The sequence below is a fragment of the Protopterus annectens genome, chromosome 3.part0 (assembly GCF_019279795.1).
Source record: "Protopterus annectens isolate FY-2018-M chromosome 3.part0, PAN1.0, whole genome shotgun sequence".
NCBI lineage: Eukaryota > Metazoa > Chordata > Ceratodontiformes > Protopteridae > Protopterus > Protopterus annectens.
Window position 1 is genome coordinate 253,424,870 of NC_056731.1, and position 21,512 is coordinate 253,446,381.

At 40.2% G+C, this 21,512-nt stretch overlaps 1 long non-coding RNA gene across 1 annotated transcript in view; it reads left to right on the forward strand.

Annotated features, from left to right (window-relative positions):
• The window catches only part of LOC122796333, a 397,046-nt gene that overhangs the window by 374,554 nt on the left and 980 nt on the right, over positions 1-21,512 (forward strand). The window lies entirely within an intron of this gene.

The following is a 21,512-nucleotide window of genomic DNA, read 5'->3' on the forward strand; positions in this document are numbered from 1 at the left end:
CCTAAACCTTGTCACTACAATAAACAGAACATGCTGGAGGGATAGATTCCTGTCCCAGAGACTTCCCATGCTCTGGAACAGGCTACCCATTCATGTCAAGCAGAGCTCCTCATTAGCCCTCTTTAAGAGAAATCTTGACAATTGGATGGAAAACAGGAAATTCACCCCGGGGATCACTGCTGTGGTGCTGCTCGACAGGGGTACAGGAAAATAATTTTCTTGGGTGTCGAAAGCCAGGGAACCTTGTTTGACTAGGCTTATATAGGCCCTAGGGCCGATAGCCTAGTACATACCTATGAACCTATGAACCTATGAGTAGTAGTGTTGAAATTGAATTCATCCTCAAATCTTGGTGAGTACCTACATGAGGTGGACCTTGTTTTTCACAAAATCTCACCAAGGTGACACTGATATATAGACTATATTTATATAGCATATATCATGGACAGAAGTAGATCAAAAATTAAAAAAAAGATAACTGGGTGCACAAGACCCAGGATAAAAAAGTGCCCAAGATTTCTCATCTTCTGGTAGGTGCGCTGGTGCCAGGACTGAAAAAAATGACAGTGTAGAATCCTCAAAATACAGAAACATTTTTACAATGGGGCCAGGCCAGGCACAGGGGGAGGATGGCCCTCCCTGTTGTAGAAGGAAGTAGCAGTCCACAAAAATAATAAAAAAAAACTGACAGGCCAAAGAAGAGCCATAAAGATGACAGAATGGACTATTGAGGATACAAAATAAATTATGTACTGTTACTATTATGCAAAAAGCCCAGAATTTCCAGACACAAGTTAAACAAAAAGATTGAGAGAGAAATTAGAGGAAAGAAAAATACTTTCACAAAAAAAAAACTATCATAAGATTCAAATAAAAATTTGTGGTTGTTAATATAACACATTTGTGAAAAAAACAGTATATAGACCAAAAAAAACTTGACCTGTTTGGAAAAGAAGCATTTGAGGAAGTACAAAAATATAAACAACAAAACCAAGAGATTTTCGAAAAGTATAAAAAAGAAATATAGACATGGGAAAGAAAGAGAGATTTGATATGGTACAATATTTATGGAAAGGAGAAAGCCAAATGAATCAATATAAAAAAGGCAGCCCCAAAGATATTTGAAGTGAAGTACAGGCAAAGGCATCCAGACATGGAAAATTTCACAATAAAAAATAATATCACAAAGAGGGAATGCAGAAAAGAAGATTAGTAAAGCAGAAGTTAAAAAAATAGAAGTTGAATTTATGGAGTGCCTGCAAAGTGAAGGATTTGATGGAGAAGGTCTAACACAGGTTACATCACATATTCTCTTGCCGAAAGCGTGTATTGCTTTTAACGCTTACTTTTAACTTTTGGCATAATAAATTGCTATTTTGAATTTGAAGAAGCGTTTCTCTTATTGTGACCAGGTTCGTTCTTTCATTGGTTTAACAGTTTTGGTTCGTTTTGTGGCAGTTAGGTTACATCACAGCACGTAGGAACGAGTCCCCAAAGTAAGGAGAAACAAGAAAATCAGGAGACATCAGAAGAAGAAATATGGACATGGGAAAGTAAAAGAGATTTAATATGGTGCAATATCTATGCATAGGAGAAAGCAAAACTAATCAATATAAAAAGAGCAGCACTAAAGATATTTGAAGAGAAATATAGGCAAGGGAATTCAGACATGGAAAACTTTACAATGCAAAAAATAAGAAGACAAAGAGGAAAAGTAGAAAAGGAGGTCAGTAATGGAGAAGTGGAGAAGTAAAAGAAATAGAAACTAAGGTTATGGAGTACCTCTGAAGTGAAGGATTCAATGTAGAAAAGTTAATTCAGAAAGCACAACAGGCTAGATCAATGGAACTCCAAATTAAGGGGAAGTCAGTAGAATGTGAAGAAATTCGTCAGGTGCCATATGTAGATATTCTGGAGCCTTCCGCAGGAAACCAGTATAAACTTTCACTTGAAGCTGGACAGCAAGGGAAGGAACAGGAAAGTGTGGAAACTGACATAAGTAATGTTGAGGAGTAATAGGCCAGTGAGTTCCCATGTGACAGAGCAATGGATAGCACAGGATGAAATTGAATAGAATGTGCCACAGGAAAATGCAATAGAACTTTCTATATAATGCACGTAGGAAATGGAAAACAAAAAATGTGCCCTCAGTTTAGAAGAAAATGAGTTAAGAGAAAAGTTGCTTGACTTAATAAGGATAGATAGACAGAGTAAGATCAATGAAAAAATAGACTGCAGAAGGTCAATTAAACCCAAAAAGTAAGAATTTTGATAAAGCAAATGAACACACTAGTTAGGACTGTCCATAGAGATCATGCGATATAACAGAAGTAAACAGGATACAAGAACACTGGGTAGTCAGGGAAAGGAAGGGGAGAAATCGAATACCATCATGGAAGTATCGAACAGAGAAAACTATAAACCAACAAAGACAAGAAGTGTCACTGTTAGAAGACTAGAAGAGGGAACAGATCAACAAAAATACTTAGAAAGATAGATGTGATAAAAGCAATGCACAATATTAGAACAGATCAGGATCTATCATGCACTAGTGCAAATAAATTAAAAATCTCAGCACAGGCAGAAAACCTTAGAAGATATGCAGGTAACTATAAAGGAAAAGTTCAAAATAAGCAATTTATTGATGACCCAAAAAGTTTTATAAAGAATTGGGAAAGAAGGTAAAAGGAATTGAAAGACCACCAAAAAAAAAAGAAGAAAAAGATACATTTTGGAGAAGTGTCTATGAAGATCTTGTGGAACATAACAAAGATGCTAAATGGATAGAAGAAGTAAAAGAAAGAATAAGAAGTTTAAAGGTACAGGATATGAAATGGGATAAAGTAACAACCGGAGAGATTGAAACAAAGTTAATAAAAGCTTCAAACTGGAAAACCCCAGGCCCAGATGCAGTACCTAACTTCTGGTTAAAAGTATTAACATCTTTGCATGAAGATTTAGCCATGAGTAAGAACTATTTATATGCACACCACAAGCAGACACCGACCTGGTTAACAACAGGAAAAACAATGCTCCTACTTAAGAGTGAACCTGCAAGCTACCCTAAAAATTATAGACCAATAACTTGCCTTCTGACAACGTATAAACTATACACTGGAATTGATGCTGACAAAGTCTATAGTCATTTAGAAGAAAATTTAATTATGGCAAATAAAACAAAAGGGCAATAAAAGAAAGTCCTGTGGAACAAGGGATCGTTTGCTGTTCAATAAAGTCATAGTGGAGAACTGTAAAAAGGGGAAGAATCTAAGTATGGCATGGACTGACTGCAAAAAAGCATTTGATAGTATCCCACATTCATGCATAAAAGAGTACTTAAAAATGTATAAGATACACCCTACACTGATCGACTACATTACAGTGACCATGAAACAGTGGCAGTCCCTTTTCAATTAAGCCATGATAAAGGACAAATTATTATTCCAGGGATAAAAATTCAAAGAGGGATGTTTCTGGGTGACTCTTTGTCACTGCTGCTATTCTGCCTTTCCCTTAACCAATTAACCTGTCTACTTAACATCTTAGGCCTTGGCTGTAATTTGGCTTGTAGAAAACAACTATTCTACAAAAGGGCCTTCCAGAAACAGATGCTTGGTGCCAGAGCCATGGGCTCAAGCTTAATGCCAAGAAATGTATAGTTATCCCCTTTGGGAAAAAAACATGTACCCATGAATTACCACATAGGTGGCAGTACACTAAACACCGAAAGTGTGATCAGAGACTTAGGGACACAGGTGGACGGTGGTCTCACCTTCGATAACCACATCGCAACAACAGTCAGGAAATCCTTCTATGTGGCACACCTCATCACTAAGGGCTTTTCATCCAGAAAAAAGGAGGTCATTGTCCCACTGTACTCATCCCTCATTAGACTCATTATAGAGTACAATGCCCAGTTTGGTATGTACCTCACAAGACATCTGCAACAGCTGGAAAGGCCGCAGAAATACCTCACTAAAAGAATCACAGGCCTAAAGCAGATGCCCTGTGCGGACCACCTAAATAAACTCCAGCTATACTCTGTGGCATATCGTCTACTCAGAGGCGATCTCTGCTTAACATACAAGGCCATGTCAAACTGAGCCGCCAATACGCTTTCATTGAAGAAATCAACCCCGCTGGTTTTCACGCCCGTGGATCAAACCTAAACATCTTGTCAACAAACATGCTGAGGATAGGACCTGGGGTTCCCCAAGAGACTCTATACTCTGGCCCGCCTGATACATACCTAATCAGAGCGCCTCCTTGGCCCTCTTCAAAAGGAACTCTGGTTGGGAGATAGGAAATTCACCCCGGGGATCATGTCAGTCACCCTGCTAGACAGGGGTCCAGGGAAGTAAATATTGTGGGAAGAAATATCCAGGGAATTGTTATGGCTAGGCTTGTATAGGCCCAAGGGCCGATAGCCTAGTACCAACCTATGAACAAAGTGTACAGATTTCTCATCTTCTCTTTGTCAATTATTTAAAACTGTATAGCTCATCAGATGAGGAACTGAAAGCCCAAATGCAAGTTTTCAAAACTTTTTCAGATGATACAAGAATATCATTTGGTTTTGATAAGTGTGCAAAAGCAGCCTTTAAAGCAGGAAAACTGCAGCAACAAGAAAACATCAATTTGGGACAAGAATGTGATATAAAAGAACTTGAGCAAGATGGAGTGTATAAATATTTGGAAACGGATGAAGGATCAACAATAAGACATGAACAAATGGAATAAAACTTAGTAAGGAATACTTTAGAAGACTTAAACCAGTCCTGAAAACAACATTGACATCTAGGAACAAAATCCGAGCTATATCTTCCTGTCCTAACTTACAGTTTTGGAGTGATTGACTGGCCCCAAAATGTGTTGGATAGATTGGATAGGAAAACAAGAAGGATGCTTCATGCCCACCAAATGATCTATGAAAATCAGGGCATACCAAGATTATATATTCCCTGTTCCGAAGGAGGGATGGGCCTCCTTGGAACTGATTACATGTATAGATCTGCAATCTTGGGACTCCACACATATCTGCTAACCTCACAAGACCCAAATGTAGTGAAAGTTTTGAAACATGAGGAGAATAAATCTAAGATGACTTCCCTGCTTAAACTAGCAGAAGCATATCGACGTCAATCAGGAATGGAAATCAAACCACAAGTGGATAAAAATCAGGCAGCAACTGAATGTGTCAAAAAACAAAAGAAAGAATACAAAGTGAAAGACCAGATGAGAAGGCAAGAAGTGTGGAAAATGCATAAATATAGTTGTAAGCATAGAAAACTTTTGGAAAAACCTCATATTGATCAGGAACAAATGCAGGAATGTTAAGGAGAGGAGAATTTAAACCAAGAGATGAAAGGTTAATATTGGTGGGACAAGATAGTGGGCTACATACACGTTGTGAACATTTGGGAAAACAGACAAATGTAGGTTTTGTAAAACAGAATTGGAAATGGTTGCACACCTTGTTGCTGGTTGCGGCATACTAATGGCAGAAGGACTGTATACTGAAAGGCATAATAATGTGGCAAGACTGTTGCATTGGGAATTGTGCAAACATTATGGTATTGAAGCGGCTGAAAAACACTGGAATCATGAGCCACAAAGCATCATAGAAAATAATGGTCTACATCACATGGGATCATCCATTACCAACAGTTTAAAAGATAGATGGTAGAAAACTGGATATAGTGGTCCAAGCAAAGAAGACAACAGTAGTATCGATCACTGAAATTGGCACACCCAGTGACTACAGTGTCCTGTGTACAGAGACACACAAAGTCATAAAATATCAGGATCTGCAGGCAGAAATGAGGGCAATGTGGAAGAAAGATACCCAGATAGTTCCAACAGTAGTAGGAGCAATGTGTCTTAAAAAAAACTCTACAATCATATTTAGATATGCTACCAATACATGTAACTTCATATGAATTGCAGAAGGAGTCATTACTGGGCACATTGCGGATGCTGCAAAGAGGACTTCTGGCTGACATCAAAGATTGAAACAATACCAACTTCATGAACTTTGGTTGTACTTTGAGTTAGGGATGGGGTCCATTCCAATCATGGTATTAGAAACCCAAAAGATTTGGAGAAATTAAAAAGGCAGTAACTTGAAATATAACACAATAAACACAAGACACATTTTACGATGCCATATCTTGCTCTGTATCATCCCATGAAGAATTCACGCTTGTGTTTTCCCTAGGCTTAATACATATGATACATTATTTTGAAGCATGGGAAGTGGAACACAGACTCCTTGATGGCCCTCTCTAAGAGAGTGGGTGTGTGACTGTGACTTTTGAACCCTGAACCTTTACATAGTTCCCAGAGTCACAAATAAAAAATAATGCTGATATTGCACTATGTCACTGGTGCGCCTGTGTGGTGTTGGTGCAGTTGTATGGTGCTGATGTGCCAGTGTGATGCTGGTAGTGGTGGTGCTGGTACAGAAGGATAGTGCTTATACTAAATGGCATTAAATATGCACTAGTACTTACACATGGCTCATGAAGTGTTTTAGTATATGTACATAACACTTCATTTTGTTAGATTAAAACATACACATACAACATGAGGCACAAGCAATGCAGCAAGCTGGTGATAACAGAAAAGTATGTGTTAGTTTGCTGTACTAGATTTCTCTGGAGATTTAGTCCTTACTTCTTCTGCCAATGTTAGCTTGTTGCATTCATGGAAGATGAGACACTAGCATTTGCCTCATGACATCCACTGAATGCAGCAAGCCTATAGTAACAAGCAACATATTATACACTATAATATATCACCACATGGCATATAATGTACTGATGTTTGCCTCACAGCATTCAGTGAATGCTACAAGGTAATAGCAACAAGCAGCATATTTTGCACTATGGTATATTACCGACTGTCCTGGGCAATGAGAAGCCCCATGCTTTCTAGCCTGTGTAAAATTATAGACAAGCAATCCTTTCTCATTGTGAGAAGCCTTCAATTCTGTTTCTCTTGCACTTTTTGGCCATGATGTAGCTTTCTGGAGATGTGCACACACATGTATATACATATGTGTGTGTGTTTCTATCTGCTTCTTTTCCTATGCCTTTGTGGTAGGTGCCTTGAAGGTGGGTTGAGACCTCTGACTTTATTAATAGAGTGTGTAACCTCATACCAAATATTTCCCTGTTTTGATAGTGATAATTTTATTCTAAATGACACACTTCAATATTTTTACATGAGATAATTAAATCATATTTATCTTCTTTTATTACTTTTAAATAGTCAAGGTATACTAAAGAAAAGCTGAAAATAAACAAGACATAAGATAAGACACAAATGTATTTAATTATAGGAAGGTATTTAGAAACAAATAACACAGGGCATTAAGCAAAATAGTTAGGTGAGAGGTGATGAGCAGGAAGAGGGTGACTCAGACACACGTGTAGTATGGTAACACTAGCCGGAAAATACAGTATGCATCACATGCAAATTAATGCAAAATGATATGAAAATGTGTGTCAATATACTAATGAGAGCCATCATGTATACAAAAGATGAAAGCAAACATGGTGGCCTGATTCAGAAATGTATACAATTAGCCCAATGAGCCACTGTGATCAGCCTTTCTGAACACTGTAATTTTTTGGTCAGTATGTGCTAATGGTAGGCATGAAGACAGTGTCTAAGATGTTGCTTGTCACCACCATCTACCTTCTAAAAGAGTATATCAGTGGTTGACATTCAAACATGTTCATAGCTGGTACATACTGTCCAAACAGCGACATCATATGGGAGCTAGTAAGACATGTGCCATCCTCACAAAGAATCAAGGGGGATGCATGGATTGTTGATCCCAATGTGCACAAAAGTTAGTACAGTATTAATTATCCTTGTCAAAGTATCTTTCATATCTGATAGGGGACCTGTTAGGAGTTATGTAGGCATTGGCCTTGCAAATCCTACACTAGTTTCTGCACAGGATGGTACAGTATGTGGAATTTCATATTGGTTTCTATGGACAATAAAAGGCAGAACTACCACTATATGGGCACTTTGTCTCATAGCCTTTTACCCTGAGGTCCTGCTGGACATTGACACATTGCTATTAATGCCCCATCTGACCTAACATCTGGTATATCATCCAGAAGAGTTTACACTCCATCAACTGCCCAGTAGTGTGCAGTGTACAAAAATATTGTATATTACATACACGTCTTTTCACCATGCAGGCAGTTCCCATGATTCCTGCATGTAGCACACATGTGACCAATATCAGCATTTCATGTGAGGTGACTTTCCACACGGTCATCTAGCTGGTATATGCATATCCAGGGAATTGTTATGGCTAGGCTTGTATAGGCCCTAGGGCCGGCAGCCTAGTACCAACCTATGAACAAAGTGTAAAGATTTCTCATCTTCTCTTTGTCAATGATTTAAAACTGTATAGCTCATCAGATGAGGAACTGAAAGTTTTCAAAACTTTTTCATGTGATATAAGGATGTCATTTGGTTTTGATAAGTGTGCAAAAGCAGCCTTTAAAGCAGGAAAACTGCAGCAACAAAAGAAACATCCAGTTTTGGGGACAAGGTGTGATATAAAAGAACTTGAGCAAGATGGAGTGTATAAATATTTGGGAATTGACGAAGGATCAACAATAAGACATGAACAAATGGAATAAAAAACTTGAAGTAGGAATGTAGAGACTTAAACCAGTCACAGCAACAGTGACATCTAGGAACAAAATCAGGCTATAAACCAATTTGCTCCTCCTGTCTAACCCACAGTTTTGGAGTGATTGACTGGCCCAATGTGTTGGATAGATTGGATAGGAAAACAGAAAGGATGCTTCATACCCACCAAATGATCTATGAAAATCAGGGCATACCAAGATTATATATTCCCTGTTCGAGGAGGGATGGGCCTCCCTTGGAACTGATTACATGTATATAGATCTTACAATCTTTGGGATACACATATCTTTAACCTCACAAGACCCAAATGTAGTGAAAGTTTGAAACATGAGGGAGAATAAATCTAAGATGACTTCCCTGCTTAAACTAGCAGAAACATGCTCGGCGTCAATCAGGAATGGAAATCAAACCACAAGTGGATAAAATCGAGGCAACAACTGAATGTGTCAAAAAACAAAAGAAGAATATGCAAAGTGAAAGACCAGATGAGAAGGCAAGAAGTGTGGAAAATGCATAAAATATAGTTGTAAGCATAAAACTTTTGGAAAAACTCATATTGATCAGGAACAAATGCAGGAGAAATGTTAAGGAGAGGAGAATTTAAACCAAGAGATGAAAGGTTAATATTGGTGGGACAAGATAGTGGGCTACATACACGTTGTGAACATTTGTAAAACAGAATTGGAAATGGTTGCACACCTTGTTGCTGGTTGCAGCATACTAATGGCAGAAGGACTGTATACTGAAAGGCATAATAATGTGGCAAGACTGTTGAATTGGGAATTGTGCAAACATTATGGTATTGAAGTGGCTGAAAAACACTGGAAACATGACCCACACAGCATCATAGAAAATGATGGTCTACATCACATGGGATCATCCATTACCAACAGTTCAAAAGATAGATGCTAGAAAACCAGATATAATGGTCCAAGAAAAAGAAGACAAATGTAGCATTGATCATTGAAATCACCACACCCAGTGACTACAGTGTCCTGTGTACAGAGACACACAAAGTCATAAAATATCAGGATCTGCAGGCAGAAATGAAAGCAATGTGGAAGAAAGATACCCAGATATTTCCAACAGTAGTAGGAGCACTGTGTCTTAAAAAAAACCCTCCACAATCATATTTAGATATGCTACTATATAAATTCATACGAATTGCAGAAGGAGTCATTACTGGGCACATTACTTGGATGCTGCAAGAAAGGACTAGTAACATCAAAGACTGAAACAATACCAATTTCATGAACTTTGAAGTTTGTACTTTGGAGTTAGGGATGGGTCCATTCCATCATGTTATTAGAAGCCAAAATGTTGGAGGAAATTAAAAAGGCAGTAACTTGAAATATAACACAATAAACACAAGGCGCATTTTCTGATGCCATATCTTTATCTGTATCATCCCATGAAGAATTTAAGCTTGTGTTTCCCTAGGCTTAATACATATGATACATTATTTTTGAAGCATGGGAAGTGGAGCACAGACTCCTTGATAGCCCTCTCTAAGAGAGTGGGTGTGTGACTTTGCAGACTTTTGAACCCTGAACCTTTACATAGTTCCCAGAGTCACAAATAAAAATAATGCTGATATTGCATATAATACTAGTCGCCTGTGTGGTGTTGGTGCAGTTGTATGGTGCTGATATTGCCAGTGTGATGCTGGTGGTGGTAGTGCTGGTACAGAAGGATAGTGCTTATACTAAATGGCATTAAATATGCACTAGTGCTTACATGGCTCATGAAGTGTTTTGAGTATATGTACATAACACTTCATTTTTGTTAGATTAAAACATGCATACAACATGAGGGCACAAGCAATGCAGCAAGCTGGCGATAACAGAAAGTATGTGTTAGTTTGCTGTACTAGATTTCTCTGGAGGATTTAGTCCTTACTTCTTCTACTTGCCAATGTTAGCATTTGCATTCATGGAAGATGAGACACTAGCATTTGTCTCATGACCATTGAATGCAACAAGCCTATAGTAATAAACAACATATTATACACTATAATATATCACCCACATACAATGCACTGATGTTTGCCTCCACAGCATTCAGTGAATGCTACAAGGTAATAGCAACAAGCAGCATATTTTGCAATATGGTATATTACCGCCTGTCCTGGGCAATAGAAGCCCCATGCTTTCCTAGCCTGTGTAAAATTATAGACAAACAATCCTTTCTCATTGTGAGAAGCATTCAATTCTGTTCTCACACTTTTGGCTATGATGTAGCTTTCTGGAATGTGCACACACATGTATATACATATGTGTGTGTGTTTCTATCTCTTCTTTTTCCTACTATGCCTTTGTGGTAGGTGCCTTGAAGGTGGGTTGAGACCTCTGACTTTATTAATAAGAGTGTGTAACCTCATACCAAATATTTCCCTGTTTTGATAGTGTTAATTTTATTCCTAAATGACACACTACAATATTTTACATGAGATAATTAAATCATATTTATCTTCTTTTATTACTTTTTAAATAGTCAAGGTATACTAAAGAAAGCTGAAAATAAACAAGACATAAGATAAGGCACAAATGTAGTTAATTATAGGAGGTATTTAGAAACAAAGCTAGCACAGGGCATTAAGCAAAATAGTTAGGTGGTGATGAGCGGGAAGAGGGTGACTCAGACACACGTGGTATGGTAACACTAGCAGTAAAATACATGCATCACATGCAAATTAATGCAAAATGACATGAAATGTGTGTCAATATACTAATGAGAACCATCATGTATACAAAAGATGAGAAAGCAAAACGTGGTGGCATGATTCAGAAATGTATAAAATTAATTGTGAGCCACTGTGATCAGCCTTTCTGAACACTATAATTTTTGGTCGAGTATGTGTGCTAATGTTAGGCATGAAGACAGTGTCTAAGATGTTGCTTGTCACCACCATCTACTAAAGAGTATATCAGTGGTTGACATTCAAACATGTTCATAGCTGGTACATACTGTCCAAACATGACATCATATGGGGCTAGTAGACATGTGCCATCCTCACATAGAATCAGGGGATGCATGGATTGTTGATCCCAATGTGCACAAAAGTTAGTGCAGTATTAATTATCCTTGCCAAAGTATCTTTCCTTATCTGATGGGGACCTGTTAAACAGGAGTGATGTAGGCATTGGCCTTGCAAATCCTACACTAGTTTCTATGGACAGGATGGTACAGTATGTGGAAATTCATATTGGTTTCTATGGACAATAAAAGGCATAACTACCACTATATGGAGCATTCTGTCTCACTGTAGCCTTTTACCCTGAGGTCCTGCTGGACATTGACACATTGCTATTAATGCCCCATCTGACCTAACATCTGGTATATCATCCAGAAGAGTTTACACTCCATCAACTGCCAAGTAATTGTGCAGTGAACAAAATATTGTATATTATACATGTATTTACTGCAGTCGGTTATGATTCCTGCATGTAGCACACACATGTGACCAATATCATTTCATGTGAGGTGACTTTCCCACATAGTCATCTAGCTGAGTATATGCATATGTTGCTAACCATAAGGAGGTCATGATGGTCTAATCCTATGAATGTAGGCAGCAGACCAGTTGCAATGGAGGTCCACACTATTTGTATTGTTCCTGTTAAACCCATCTGCAGCTCCTAGACAGTGACAAAGATGGCATATATCTACACTGTCACAGGCATATAATATAATGAAATGTGTGTGTTTGGACTGCTGATGACATATTACTGCAGCTGGTGGTCGCGTTGCAGTATACTCCGAGACCTACAGGAAGATATCTGTGGTCTGTGCCATGCTGCTTCACATAATGCTACACAAACTGTTACAAGAGGAAGCCATAGTACTCCCTGACATTCCTGTGGAAGCCACAGAGGAGAAGCCCAATGAAGAGGAGGATCTGGCTGCAATGGACCCTCATGTGAAGCAGAGGTAGTTGCATTCTCTCATGGCACTGACAAAGAGTTGGTGTCTGATCCACAACTGTAGGTTACAATGACAAGACCCGAAGGCAGAATAACACTGATGCATGCAATAACATACTTGGCTTTGACTACGCTGTGCATCAAACATTAAGATGCCCACAAAGACCAGAGGGGTGAGCAGGACCCAACCATCATCATTTGCATAGACTGGGGTGAGGCACAGTGAGGGGAACAGCAACAGTAGTATTAGTGAAGTAGTCATTGGTGGTGTATGTGGAAGTCATGCATATAGGTAGAAGATGCTGATTGTGTATGTGGAGTGAGGCACGGCAGCTTGTGCATGGGAGGACCTTCATTGAACAGAGGTGATGCTACAAGTTGATCCCAGTCCTGAATTAAGGATGAGGTTCTTCAATGATAGCGTAGAGTTCTATGAACAGAACACTGCCTGGGTGTACCATGTGGCCCTGCAGTATTAGGGCTAAAGCCAAGTTGTCCAGGAAACTGCTTAGCACTATGGGGACATCTTTTTGAACACCATTGTAGATCATGCTATGCTGTTCTAGCAAAATTATGGTGTTCATGGCCCAGTGAAATGGGCAGAGGTAGGTGTTACTTATACTAAACTGATACAAAACAAGCTGGTGTTGAATTGCATGACCATGAGTGGCTTACCCAGTGGGATGTGCCCATGTCAGCACTGGAAGAGCATCAGCTCCACCCATGGGAGTGTCCATGACCAGGAGAGAGAGAAAGAGTCTATGGCCAGATTAGGATGGATTATCTACCTCTGGAATGGACTGCAGCATCCCTGTAAAGCTTGGTGTGTGATCCAGTAATACACATCCATCTCCTGCCATGAGCATGGTGGATGGTTCCCTGCATCTACATGGATAAAGCAAAGGCTGACAACTTGGCATCCACTGCCCTTACTAGGTGTATCTGCTACAGATCCCTATATATTGTGTCACTCTGCATGTAGAATGCTCTGCAATCCTTGCAGCAGTTGCAAATCTTCATGCAGACCATGTGGCACACTCAGCATCTCTCTGACATGGTCTGATTATAGGTTCATAGGTTCATAGGTAGGTACTAGGCTATCAGCCCAAGGGCCTAAGTAAGCCTAGCCAACAAGGTTCCGTGGCTTATGCTGAGCAGAACCACAGAAGTGATCCCTGGGGTGTATTTCCTATTTCCCATCCACTCATCAAGATTTTTTTGAAGAGTGATAATGAAGAACTCTGCTTGACATAGATAGATAGCCTGTTCCAGAGTACAGGAAGTCTTTGAGACAAGAATCTATCCCTCCAGCATACCCTATTTATTGTGGTGACAAGGTTCAGGTCTCTAGATTGTGTAGCTTGGCGGGATTAGGATTTCTTTAGGTGTAGCATGTCCAACAGCTCTGGGTTTAACATAGCTTTATATGTTAGGCAGAGATCTCCCCAGAGTAGGCGATATGCTACAGGGTAAAGCTGGAGTTTTTTTGAGACAGCCAGTGTAGGGCATCTGTTTGAAGCCAGTAATCCTCTTTGTGAGGTACTTCTGTGGCCTTTCCAGCTGCTGCAGATGTCTTGTGAGGTACATTCCCAAAGGGGCATTGTACTCTATAATGGGTCTAATGAATACCGAGTAGAGGGGAGCAATGACCTCTTTTTTCCTGGATGAGAACCCTTTTGTGATGAGCTGTGCCACATAGAAGGATTTCCTGACTACTGTGGAGATGTGATTATCAAATGTCTGTGCCTGAATCACTGACCTACATATATGATGATTTATGCAAATGGAAATGACCAGATAAGGGAATGCTGTGAAGTCATAGCGCTTAATGACCCTATATCCTTTCTCCTCACCATGTGAGTGCACCTAAGAGGTGGTGTGGCTCTCTGATACCATCTGTGATGGTGCTGACTATGTAGTAGAGGTGAGGCTGACATAGATGGGATGATCTTTGTAACAAATGTACCAGAGGTTAAACACTCACAATCATCATCATTTCATCAGACTGCTCAAAAAATACGGGGGGCAAATAACCAAACCCAATTTTGGAAGGCCCCCCAAGGGGGGCAAGGGGGCGGGGGGCAAGGGGGTTTTTTTGGCGATAAAAAGGAAAAGTATTTTTTTTTGTTAGTTTTTGGGCCCGGGGGTAAACTAGATTTCTCTGGAGATTTAGTCCTTACTTCTTCTGCCAATGTTAGCTTGTTGCATTCATGGAAGATGAGACACTAGCATTTGTCTCATGACATCCATTGAATGCAGCAAGCCTATAGTAACAAGCAACATATTATACACTATAATATATCACCACATGGCATATAATGCACTGATGTTTGCCTCACAGCATTCAGTGAATGCTACAAGGTAATAGCAACAAGCAGCATATTTTGCAATATGGTATATTACCGCCTGTCCTGGGCAATAAGAAGCCCCATGCTTTCTAGCCTGTGTAAAATTATAGACAAGCAATCCTTTCTCATTGTGAGAAGCATTCAATTCTGTTTCTCCTGCACTTTTTGGCCATGATGTAGCTTTCTGGAGATGTGCACACACATGTATATACATATGTGTGTGTGTTTCTATCTGCTTCTTTTCCTATGCCTTTGTGGTAGGTGCCTTGAAGGTGGGTTGAGACCTCTGACTTTATTAATAGAGTGTGTAACCTCATACCAAATATTTCCCTGTTTTGATAGTGTTAATTTTATTCTAAATGACACACTACAATATTTTTACATGAGATAATTAAATCATATTTATCTTCTTTTATTACTTTTAAATAGTCAAGGTATACTAAAGAAAAGCTGAAAATAAACAAGACATAAGATAAGGCACAAATGTAGTTAATTATAGGAAGGTATTTAGAAACAAATAGCACAGGGCATTAAGCAAAATAGTTAGGTGAGAGGTGATGAGCAGGAAGAGGGTGACTCAGACACACGTGTAGTATGGTAACACTAGCAGTAAAATACAGTATGCATCACATGCAAATTAATGCAAAATGACATGAAAATGTGTGTCAATATACTAATGAGAGCCATCATGTATACAAAAGATGAAAGCAAACATGGTGGCATGATTCAGAAATGTATAAAATTAGCCCAATGAGCCACTGTGATCAGCCTTTCTGAACACTATAATTTTTTGGTCAGTATGTGCTAATGGTAGGCATGAAGACAGTGTCTAAGATGTTGCTTGTCACCACCATCTACCTTCTAAAAGAGTATATCAGTGGTTGACATTCAAACATGTTCATAGCTGGTACATACTGTCCAAACAGCGACATCATATGGGAGCTAGTAAGACATGTGCCATCCTCACATAGAATCAAGGGGGATGCATGGATTGTTGATCCCAATGTGCACAAAAGTTAGTGCAGTATTAATTATCCTTGCCAAAGTATCTTTCATATCTGATAGGGGACCTGTTAGGAGTGATGTAGGCATTGGCCTTGCAAATCCTACACTAGTTTCTGGACAGGATGGTACAGTATGTGGAAATTCATATTGGTTTCTATGGACAATAAAAGGCATAACTACCACTATATGGGCATTCTGTCTCATAGCCTTTTACCCTGAGGTCCTGCTGGACATTGACACATTGCTATTAATGCCCCATCTGACCTAGCATCTGGTATATCATCCAGAAGAGTTTACACTTCATCAACTGCCAAGTAGTGTGCAGTGTACAAAATATTGTATATTACATACATGTATTTGCACCATGCAGTCAGTTCCCATGATTCCTGCATGTAGCACACATGTGACCAATATCAGCATTTCATGTGAGGTGACTTTCCACACGGTCATCTAGCTGGTATGTGCATATGTTGCTAACCATAGAGGTCATGATGGTCTAATCCTATGAATGTAGGCAGCAGACCAGTTGGAATGGAGTCCACTATTGTGTGTTCCTGTTAAACCCATCTGCAGCTCCTAGACAGTGACAAAGATGGCATATATCTACACTGTCACAGGCATATAATATAATGAAATGTGTGTTTGGACTGCTGATGACATATTGCAGCTGGTGGTGCATTGCAGTATACTCCGAAGACCTACAGGAAGATATCTGTGGTCTGTGCCATGCTGCTTCACATAATGCTACACAAACTGTTACAAGAGGAAACCATAGTACTCCCTCCTGTGGAAGCCACAGAGGAGAAGCCCAATGAAGAGGAGAATCTGGCTGCAATGGACCCTCATGTGAAGCAGAGGTAGTTGCATTCTCTCATGGCACTGACAAAGAGTTGGTGTCTGATCCACAACTGTGGGCCATGACAAGATGAAGGCAGAATAACACTGATGCATGCAATAACATACTTGGCTTTGACTACGCTGTGCATCAAACAATAAGATGCCCACAAAGACCAGAGGGGTGAGCAGGATCCAACCATCATCATTTGCATAGACTGGGGTGAGGCACAGTGATGGGAACAGCAGCACTATTATTAGTGAAGTAGTCATTGGTGGTGTATGTGGAAGTCATGCATATAGGTAGAAGATGCTGATTGTGTAATGGGTGAGGCTGACATGCATGGGATGACCTTCATTGAACAGAGATGATGCTGCAAGTTGATCCCAGTCCTTAATTAAGGGTGAGGTTCTTCAATGATAGCGTGGAATTCTATTAACAGAACATTGCCTGGGTGTACCATGTGGCCCTGCAGTATTAGGGCTGAAGCCAAGTTGTCCAGGGAACTGTTTAGCACTATGGGGACATCTTTTTGAACATCATTGTAGATCATGCTATGCTGTTCTAGCAAAATTATGGTGTTCATGGCCCAGTGAAATGGGCAGAGGTAGGTGTTACTTATACTAAACTGATACAGAACAAGCTGGTGTTGAATTGCATGACCATGAGTGGCTAACCCAGTGGTATGTGCCCATGTCAGCACTGGAAGAGCATCAGCTCCATCCATGGGAGTGTCCATGACCAGGGAGAGAAGAGTCTATGGCCAGTTAGGATGGATTATCTACCTCTGGAATGGACTGCAGCATCCCTGTAAGCTTGGTGTGTGATCCAGCAATACACATCCATCTCCTGCCATGAGCATGGTGGATGGTTCCCTGCATCCACATGGATAAACCAAAGGCTGACAACTGGGCATCCACTGCCCTTACTAGGTGCATCTGGTACAGATCCCTATGTATTGTGTCACTCTGCATGTAGAATGTTCTGCAGTCCTTGCAGCAGTTGCAAATCTTCATGCAGACCATGTGGCACACTCAGCATCTCTCTGACATGGTCTGATTATAGGTTCATAGGGTCATAGGTAGGTACTAGGCTACCAAGGGCCTAAGTAAGCCTAGCCAACAAGGTTCCGTGGCTTATGCTGAGCAGAACCGCAGAAGTGATCCCTGGGGTGTATTTCCTATTTCCCATCCACTCATCAAGATTTTTTTGAAGAGTGCTAATGAAGAACTCTGCTTGACATAGATAAATAGCCTGTTCCAGAGTACAGGAAGTCTCTGAGACAAGAATCTATCCCTCCAGCATGCCCTATTTATTGTGGTGACAAGGTTTAGGTCTCTAGATTGTGTAGCTTGGAGGGATTAGGATTTCTTTAGGTGTAGCATGTCCATCAGCTCTGGGTTTAACATAGCTTTATATGTTAGGCAGAGATCTCCTCAGAGTAGGTGATATGCTACAGGGTAAAGCTGGAGTTTTTTTGAGACGGCCAGTGTAGGGCATCTGTTTGAGGCTGGTAATCTTCTTTGTGAGGTACTTCTGTGGCCTTTCCAGCTGCTGCAGATGTCTTGTGAGGTACATTCCAAAAGGGGCATTGTACTCTATAATGGGTCTAATGAGTACTGAGTAGAGGGGAACAATGACCTCTTTTTTCCTGGATGAGACCCCTTTTGTGATGAGCTATGCCACATAGAAGGATTTCCTGACTACTGTGGAGATGTGATTATCAAATGTCTGTTAAAATCAATGAAGTAAAACCAATAACAACTCCAATATCGAACAAAGGTCCAGTACCACAATAAAGTGCGAAAGTCAATTTTAATAACTTGATAAAGCTGAATACATGAGCGCTTTCGTCTGAGACACAGACTTCTTCAGATAAAAGCACTGGTGCCAAAAACCTGATTATATACAGGTCACCTAATACAATAATTAACAATCAATTAATTAATTAAACAAATGTACCACCAGGTTTAAACGAATACATAAGCATTAAATCTATTTTAACAGCAAGAGCTGATTGTATTTAATGAACAACAGCATGCAATATATGGTGGAGTTCATGTTTTTATAACAACATATTAGCATATATTTTTAAAAAAATTTGGTTGTTTATAATATGCAGAAACAAGATTTTTTTGGAATTCTATAAAGTAGTATTGTATAATACATGCGGCCACGGTGGTGCAGTGGTTAGCATTGCCGCCTCACAGCAAGAGGTTCTCCGGTTCAATCCTCGGCTGGGGTGCCTTCTGTGCGGAGTCTGCATGTCCTCCCTGTGGTCGCGTGGGTTTCCTCCGGGTGCTCCGGTTTCCTCCCACATCCCAAAGACATGCTGCAGGTGGATTGGACACTCTAAATTGGCCCTAGGTGTGCATGTGAGTGTGCCTTCTGTGGAAGGTTGGGCGCTGGGCTGGCAACTCAACACTGTAAAACTCCACTGCCATTCAATGTGCGGACAAGGTGATCCGCTGTGGCAACCCCTAACCGGGAAAAAGCCGAAAGAAGAAGAAGAAGTATTGTATAATACATAACATTTATATAACACTTTTCAATTGGAAGTGGATTTTAGACTCTGTTTATTTTTTAAAAATTAACAAGGAAGGGTACTGTTTAATTTAATTAATTAATTGATTGTTAATTATTGTATTAAGTGACCTGTATATAATCAGGTTTTTGGCACCAGTGCTTTTATCTGAAGAAGTCTGTGTCTCAGACGAAAACGCTCATGTATTCAGCTTTATCAAGTTATTAAAATTGACTTTCGCACTTTATTGTGGTACTGGACCTTTGTTCGATATCAAATGTCTGTGCCTGAATCACTGACCTACATATATGATGATTTATGCAAATGGAAATGACCAGGTAGGGAATGCTGTGAAGTCATGGCAGCAATGACCCCTATGCTCCTTTCTCCTCACCATGTGAGTGCACCAAAGAGGTGGTGTGGCCCTCTGATACCATCTGTGATGGTGCTGACTATGTAGTAGAGGTGAGGCTGACATAGATGGGATGATCTTTGCTGAACAGAGATGATACCAGAGGTTCATCGTCCACCTCCACAGTCACCTCAGCCACTGCGTCATCAGACTGCTCCATTTGCAAGCAGTGCCACCATGTCAGCAGACTGTACCATATGTATTGTGTCATCATCATTAGCTTTCAGAGACCCATTGACATCAGACCTGTTGTACTGGATCTTCTCACAATAGAACCTGTGAATGCATGTGGTACCATACATGTGGAAATGCTAGTACAGGTTTGTGATTCCCACCACCATATGGCACACAGACTGTATTATGATAGTCCTATACACAGCCTTTGTGTACATACATACCTTGAGATGTGGGTCATCTTCATTGCAGCCATGATTTCACTTGATGATATAAATGCATATGTGTGTCTGAATAATCCTTACACAAGTACAACTCAATGTCCTACAGGAACTGCATGTATCACTACTCACTTGTGGCATTCCTAACAACACTCAGACAGTCATCACCATCCCACCTTCAACATGCAAGCCGTCACCAACTAGGAGGATTATCTTACTTTTTTAACTGAGTAATATCAGGAATTCCTCCAGCACTGTAAGACACATCTGTCCATTCCAAGTGGTCAACCTGTCTGTGACAATTTCCTGTGTCTTGGTCATGGCATACAGTAATACAGTTTATCAGTGATCTTGCAATGCACCTGTTGTATTGAACTATTAAGGACACATTGATGGCCTGCAGCAGTTTTTGCCACACCTGGTCTTGGAAGGCCTAGCCTGTTTTACTCTTCTCAAGGATATCCTTACCATGTGTGTGTAATGCCTGTAGTAGCAGACCTGCTCCTGTGTGGTGACCTTCTCCAGCTCTTGCCATTCCTTTGGTCCCATGCCAGGAGTGTATACCTGTGTGCTACAAATATGGATCAGTGTCTGTATGTATGACAGTCCATACCAGACAACATTTGTTTCTAGGCTGAGCCTAGCACTCATGTGGTGGCCACAGCCTTTTGCACTATTATATGGTAACAGTACTTACACTGTGCCATAGTGTGGCAGCTGTGATCATGTGAGCTGTGTCTACTGTCCCTAACACCTGTGTCACAATCACAGTTTGTGCATGGAGTACTGCAAGCCCACCATCCTTTGTAGAATGTCATGCTGTCTGTGTACATTTGGAAAAATAAGCAGACATCTACATAGCATGACTGTGACAAAGCCTGCCTTTGCTCTTTAGGTTGAAACCCATGGAGGATTGCAACCTATCCTGCCAGTTCCTTCTCCCTGTCAGGATAAACCATGCCAGAAACACCAGTCCATGACCTGCCCTGCCATTTTTCTGTGCCTTGTCAGCATGATCTTCCCCCATAAAAGACAGTAATCAGTCCTGTCAGTTTTCTGAGCCATGTCAATTTAAACCCCTCCTAGCCTGTCAGCCCCCTGTCATGGTCTGTGCAGTGCTACCACATGCACTGTACTCTTGTGTGACACTGTCTATCATTGTTATTCTCCCTTGAGAGATGACTGCTATCCATTTCTGCTGTCAGTTTGTCTGCGTGGCAATTCACTTTATTCTAATTGTCATCATTGCTTGTTATAATGCAGTTTTGCACATAATGGTAATAATTTCTATTGATCTAATACAGGGCTCATAACACAGCTGTTATGCTAATGAGGAGATTTAATATGATCGTCTATGACTCACACCCCTAACATAATGGATTATCACC